We start from the raw sequence: 7901 nt of genomic DNA on the forward strand, positions 1-7901 counted from the left end.
CTCACGTCCGCGGCGTTGGCGAGCCGACCTTTGGCCCCGCCGACGGAGTGCTGGCGGTGGACGGGGGGCTGTGCCCCGCCTGCGCTGCTGCGGGCAGCGAGCATGACCCCTGGAGGGCAAAGTTGAAGGAGGAAGTCCAGGTCTTGTCTTCCTTCAAGATGGCTTCCTGGGATTTATTTGGCACCTTCTCCTCCTTTGTGCTGCTGCACTCCTTATAGCCTGGAAACCTGACCCTGCTTTCCTTGGCGGGCCTGGAAGGAGCAGCCAAACATGGCAGAGTGTTGACACACACAGTAAGTGTCCACTCTCACAACTCAACAGGATTTATGACAAAGAAAAGGAGCATGTTAGCGTTAGTGATGGGTTGATGAGGCGTCATGAAGCGTTTCGACACATTGCAAAACTGTATTGATACTGTGTCGATACTGTGTCACTAAATACTGACATCTGCTGGACATTAAAAATCCCTACAGGCAACCTATGGACCGACTCAACTGACACTGATTTGATGCCCTAGTACAGGGGTCACCAACCTTTTTGAAACCAAAAACTACTTCTTGGGTACTGATTAATGCGAAGGGCTACCAGTTTGATACACACTTAAATAAATAAATATATTGTCATTTGTAAGTTACACGTAAGTGTGATTTAAACAAGAATACCTAAATAAATACATTTATATATATATATATATATATATATAAAAAAATGGGTATTTCTGTCTGTCATTCCGTCGTACTTTTTTTTTTTTCCTTTTACGGAAGGTTTTTTGTAGAGAATAAATGCTGAAAAAAAACACTTAATTGAACGGTTTAAAAGAGGAGAAAACACGAAAAAAATTAAAATACAATTTTCAATTTCGACTCTTTAAAATTCAAAATTCAACCGACAAAAAGAAGAGGAAAAACTAGCTAGTTTGAATCTTTTTGAAAAAATTAAAAAAATAATTTATGGAACATCATTAGTAATTTTTCCTGATTAAGATACATTTTAGAATTTTGATGATAAATTGGTTAAAATCCAATCTGCACTTTGTTAGAATATTTAACAAATTGGACCAAGCTATATTTCTAACAAAGACAAATCAGTATTTCTTCTAGATTTTCCAGAACAAAAATTTGAAAAGAAATTCAAAATACTTTGAAATAAGATTTAAATTTGATTCTACAGATTTTCTAGATTTGCCAGAATATTTTTTTTTGAATTTTAATCATAGTAAGTTTAGTAAGGGCTTCACGGTGGCAGAGGGGTTAGTGCATCTGCCTCACAATACGAAGGTCCTGAGTAGTCTTGGGTTCAATCCCTGGGCTCGGGATCTTTCTGTGTGCAGTTTGCATGTTCTCCCCGTGACTGCGTGGGTTCCCTCCGGGTACTCCGGCTTCCTCCCACTTCCAAAGACATGCACCTGGGGATAAGTTGATTGGCAACACTAAATTGGCCCTAGTGTGTGAATGTGAGTGTGAATGTTGTCTGTCTATCTGTGTTGGCCCTGCGATGAGGTGGCGACTTGTCCAGGGTGTACCCCGCCTTCCGCCCGATTGTAGCTGAGATAGGCTCCAGCGCCCCCCGCGACCCCAAAGGGAATAAGCGGTAGAAAATGGATGGATGGGATGGATCATAGTAAGTTTGAAGAAATAATTCACAAATATTCTTCGTCGAAAAACCAGAAGCTAAAATATTTATTATTCTTTACAATAAAAAATAAATAAATGTACTTGAACATTGATTTAAATTGTCAGGAAAGAAGAGGAAGAAATTTAAAAGGTAAAAAGTTATATTTGTTTAAAAATCCTAAAATCATTTTTAAGGTTGTATTTTTTTCTCTAAAATTGTATTTCTAAAAGTAATAAGAAGCAAAGTACAAAATAAATGAATTTATTTAAACAAGTGAAGACCCATCCATCCATCCATTTTCTACCGCTTATTCCAAGTGAAGACCAAGTCTTTAAAATATTTTCTTGGATTTTCAAATTCTATTTGAGTTTTGTCTCTTTTAGAATTAAAAATGTCGAGCAAAGCGAGACCAGCTTGCTAGTAAATAAATACAATTTAAAAAATAGAGGCAGCTCACTGGTAAGTGCTGCTCTTTGAGCTATTTTTAGAACAGGCCAGCGGGCGACTGATCTGGTCCTTACGGGCTACCTGGTGACCGCGGGCACCGCGTTGGTGACCCCTGCCCTAGTATATACAATAATATAAACCAAGTCATTGTATTTCATTTAGGATTATTTCATATCTTCATTTAAATAAAAATATATCTTTTTTAGATACAGTCAATAAATAATGTGAACATGTATCATAACATGGAAATCTAAGAGAACGTGTTGTGGATGATTGTGGACTGGGAATTTTTTTAATTTTATTTTTTTTAATTTTTATTAAAAAAAAAAAAAAAAAGTTTTTCCGACGTATTACATTTTAGACGATTTCTCTTCTTAGTTATTATTTCTCCGGCTGTAGAAAAGAGCCGCTCACAGGGCACAGAGGAGGCGTCAGTGCGACACAGTTGGCGTATCGGTCACGTGACCAAAACAGCTCATGATCGGTCACGTGACTTTCTAAAAGCGGTACGCGCACCGACACAGGGTTTCACTCTATGAGCTCGACGCATGCGCCGATGCATCGGTGTTGCCGGACACATCACTAGTTAGCTTGTAGCATTAGCATGACATAGCACATTCTTGCTAGCTTGACACTCATTCTCTATATTTACACCTTACCTGGAGTCTATATTTACACCTTACCTGGAGAACATGATTCTTCACCTCATGGCTGGTGTGAGAACAAACACAAAGTTGTAACAACCTCACGCTCATTGACAAAGATTTAGTTATAAATGTTGATTTGTTCCTGACTAATGAACTGGAGGGAGCTAGCTTGCTAACTAGCATTGTTTGGTGGATGAAAAGAACTCACCAGACACACAATTATATCAAGTTAAATTAGTTGCAACTCAGAAGCTGTTATTTTGTTTAGTTAGTTATTTGGTAAGTTAGTTAGTTAGCAGTAGTGATGGGTCCGGCAACACCGATGCATCGGCGCATGCGTCGAGCTCATAGAGCAAAACCCTGTGTCGGTGCGCGTACCGCTTTTAGAAAGTCACGTGACCGATCATGAGCTGTTTTGGTCACGTGACCGATACGCCAACTGTGTCGCCTCCTCTGTGCCCTGTGAGCGGCTCTTTTCTACAGCCGGAGAAATAATAACTAAGAAGAGAAATCGTCTAAAATGTAATACATCGGAAAAACTTTTTTTTTTTTATATAAAAATGTGTAAAAAAAATAAAATTAAAAAAATTCCCAGTCCACAATCATCCACAACACGTTCTCTTAGATTTCCATGTTATGATACATGTTCACATTATTTATTGACTGTATCTAAAAAAGATAAAGATATATTTTTATTTAAATGAAGATATGAAATAATCCTAAATGAAATACAATGACTTGGTTTATATTATTGTATATACTAGGGCAGGGGTCACCAACGCGGTGCCCGCGGTCACCAGGTAGCCCGTAAGGACCAGATCAGTCGCCCGCTGGCCTGTTCTAAAAATAGCTCAAAGAGCAGCACTTACCAGTGAGCTGCCTCTATTTTTTAAATTGTATTTATTTACTAGCAAGCTGGTCTCTCTTTGCTCGACATTTTTAATTCTAAAAGAGACAAAACTCAAATAGAATTTGAAAATCCAAGAAAATATTTTAAAGACTTGGTCTTCACTTGGAATAAGCGGTAGAAAATGGATGGATGGATGGGTCTTCACTTGTTTAAATAAATTCATTTATTTTTTACTTTGCTTCTTATTACTTTTAGAAATACAATTTTAGAGAAAAAATACAACCTTAAAAATGATTTTAGGATTTTTAAACAAATATACCTTTTTACCTTTGAAATTTCTTCCTCTTCTTTCCTGACAATTTAAATCTGTTACGATTGCGTGGCATTGTGATGCCGGAGGTCGTCTTTTCAAGATGCAGAGGGATGTCAGGAAGCGGCTTGCAGGTGAGAATAAATGATTTATTCTGATTGCAGAACAAAATGCTGCGCGGTGCACCACGGCACGGAAAACAAGACGGTAGCCAAAAGATGCTAATATCAAAACTGTAGACTATGAGAGAAACCAAAAGCGTAACTTGTTGCGTAGGAGCAAACAAAACCAACAGACCGAGTGAGGCCAGCGCGTAAACTAAATAGCCCTCTGTTAGTGCCCGGGCAACAGGTGCGCGTCCGGGACACTAACCAGAGGCAGGTGACTATAATCTGCCGTCATGGCAACAGAAACAAACTCAAGAGGTGCTGAAAACACAAGTGACTTGAAAACAAAAACAAAAATATGATCCGGGCAGCGGATCATAACAAAATCAATGTTCAAGTAAATTTATTTATTTTTTATTGTAAAGAATAATAAATATTTTAGCTTCTGTTTTTTCGACGAAGAATATTTGTGAAATATTTCTTCAAACTTACTATGATTAAAATTCAAAAAAAATTATTCTGGCAAATCGAGAAAATCTGTAGAATCAAATTTCAATCTTATTTCAAAGTAGTTTGAATTTCTTTAAAAAAAATTTGTTCTGTAAAATCTAGAAGAAATACTGATTTGTCTTTGTTAGAAATATAGCTTGGTCCAATTTGTTAAATATTCTAACAAAGTGCAGATTGGATTTTAACCAATTTAAAACATGTCATCAAAATTCTAAAATGTATCTTAATCAGGAAAAATTACTAATGATGTTCCATAAATAATTTTTTTAATTTTTTCAAAAAGATTCAAATAAGCTAGTTTTTCTCTTCTTTTTGTCGGTTGAATTTTGAATTTTAAAGAGTCGAAATTGAAAATTTTATTTTAATTTTTTTTCGTGTTTTCTCCTCTTTTAAACCGTTCAATTAAGTGTTTTTTTCAGCATTTATTCCCTACAAAAAACCTTCCGTAAAAGGAAGAAAAAAATGTACGACGGAATGACAGACAGAAATACCCATTTTTGTATATATATAAATGTATTTATTTAGCTATTCTTGTTTAAATCACACTTACGTGTAACTTACAAATGACAATATATTTATTTATTTAAGTGTGTATCAAACTGGTAGCCCTTCGCATTAATCAGTACCCAAGAAGTAGTTTTTGGTTTCAAAAAGGTTGGTGACCCCTGTACTAGGGCATCAAATCAGTGTCAGTTGAGTCGGTCCATAGGTTGCCTGTAGGGATTTTTAATGTCCAGCAGATGTCAGTATTTAGTGACACAGTATCGACACAGTATCAATACAGTTTTGCAATGTGTCGAAACGCTTCATGACGCCTCATCAACCCATCACTACTAAACAGGATTTATGACAAAGAAAAGGAGCATGTTAGCGTGTAGCATTAGCATGACATGGCACATTCTTGCTAGCTTGACACACATTCTCTATATTTACACCTTACCTGGAGTCTATATTTACACCTTACCTGGAGAACATGATTCTTCACCTCATGGCTGGTGTGAGAACAAACACAAAGTTGTAACAACCTCACGCTCATTGACAAAGATTTAGTTATAAATGTTGATTTGTTCCTGACTAATGAACTGGAGGGAGCTAGCTTGCTAACTAGCATTGTTTGGTGGATGAAAAGAACTCACCAGACACACAATTATATCAAGTTAAATTAGTTGCAACTCGGAAGCTGTTATTTTGTTTAGTTAGTTATTTGGTAAGTTAGTTGGTTAGCAGGATGAGATTGAGTGAAAGAAACTTACTCTGACTGGCAGTTGGCGGCCATTTTGTGCATTGCCGCCACCTAGAGGGGGGGGGAGGAGAACTACTGCCGACTGGCACTGACGAGACGCGGGGCCGCCATCTTGGAGTGGTGATCCGCTCCACTCAGTGCAATTAATTTGGCAGGAGCAATGAACTGTCAGCGCATTTAATTCATCTTACCTCACTGAATACCACTGATTTTCACACGCTTTTTTGTCATACGTGTAGCTATGATAAAGGACACATGTTTTATTATTCATAGTTTGCTTAACAGTAATAGACTATTCTTATATGCTAGAAGTGACCGCAGACGTCCCAGATCAAAACTGGGAATAAAATCCCAGAGAAGGGGAAAAAAACGGTCAGCTATTTTTAAATTGAAGAAACAATATGATTAGGTTATATATACATGCGTATATCCTACATAAACAATGTATGAATACATTAGATATCTATATATCTTATAGACTGTATCTCTGTTTATTCTGTCTTGACACTTTGGTATTGATATTTTCTATTACATTCTTCCCTTAAATGATCATGTTCACAGGGATTGCTTTAGATGTATTTTTGGATAAAAGCATCTGACAAATACTTAAACATAAACACCTGAAAGTCTTTATATCAGCTAAAACCACCAATCTGTTTCACTGGATTCAGAATAAAGCCAAATTCTGTTTTACCCAACTATGTTAGTATTTGAATATTGTTACTTGAAGACTTATTCCTGGATACAATTATACTGTTAAGAAAGTCTTGTCTTATACTTTGCCTAAAATGAGAATGCATCATAATCAGGGGCGGCTGGTGTATTTTGTTTTAGGTGGGGCTGAAAGTTTGTAAACCAAACCCCTGTAGGGGGGGGTCATCCTCTCCCAGAAGATTTCTTTGTGATTTTCACATACAAATGAAGCATTCTGGTGCATTCTGACAAAATAATTAATATATATATATATATATATACACACACACATATATATACACATATGTATACGATATATAACGATGGATACTGATGCGTCATCTATGTTGCTGCTTCTTGATCTTAGCGCTGCTTTCGATACCGTCCATCATAATATTTTATTAGAGTGTATCAAAACACGTATTGGTATGTCAGACTTAGCCTTGTCGTGGTTTAACTCTTATCTCACTGACAGGATGCAGTGCGTCTCCCATAATAATGTGACCTCGGACTATGTTAAGGTAACTTGCGGAGTTCCTCAGGATTCGGTTCTTGGCCCTGCACTTTTTAGTATTTACATGCTGCCGCTAGGCGACATCATACGCAAATACGGTGTTAGCTTTCATTGTTATGCTGATGACAGCCAACTCTACATGCCCCTAAAGCTGACCAACACGCCGGATTGTAGTCAGCTGGAGGCGTGTCTTAATGAAATTAAACAATGGATGTCCGCTAACTTCTTGCAACTCAACGCCAAGAAAACGGAAATGCTGATTATCGGTCCTGCTAAACACCGACATTTATTTAATAATACCACCTTAACATTTGACAACCAAACAATTACACAAGGCGAATCAGTAAAGAATCTGGGTATTATCTTCCACCCAACTCTCTCCTTTGAGTCACACATTAAGAGTGTTACTAAAACGGCCTTCTTTCATCTCCGTAATATCACTAAAATTCGTTCTATTTTATCCACTAGCGACGCTGAGATCATTATTCATGCGTTTGTTACGTCTCGTCTCCATTACTGTAACGTATTATTTTCGGGTCTCCCTATGTCTAGCATTAAAAGATTACAGTTGGTACAAAATGCGGCTGCTAGACTTTTGACAAGAACAAGAAAGTTTGATCATATTACGCCTATACTGTATATACCTTTATATACATATATATATATATATATATACCTATCAGTGACGTGCAGTCAGGGGAGGCAGGTGAGGCGGGGCCTCACGTGCCATCATGGAAAGAAAAAAAATGTAAAAAGAAAACATTTTTATTAAATTGTTATATGTATCCAGTGATTATACTATAAAGTTATTTTCCATTTAACTTTACCAGTTTTAAATTATTTTTTATTCAAAATCGCAGAATTTTCACATTTGCCGTTCAAATACTGAGAAGAGTTTTTCCTTGCCCTTATGTGGGCTCTGTACCGAGGATGTCGTTGTGGCTTGTGCAGCCCTTTGAGACACTT

Source organism: Nerophis lumbriciformis, linkage group LG30 (genome assembly GCF_033978685.3).
Source record: "Nerophis lumbriciformis linkage group LG30, RoL_Nlum_v2.1, whole genome shotgun sequence".
In the NCBI taxonomy this organism is placed as follows: domain Eukaryota; kingdom Metazoa; phylum Chordata; class Actinopteri; order Syngnathiformes; family Syngnathidae; genus Nerophis; species Nerophis lumbriciformis.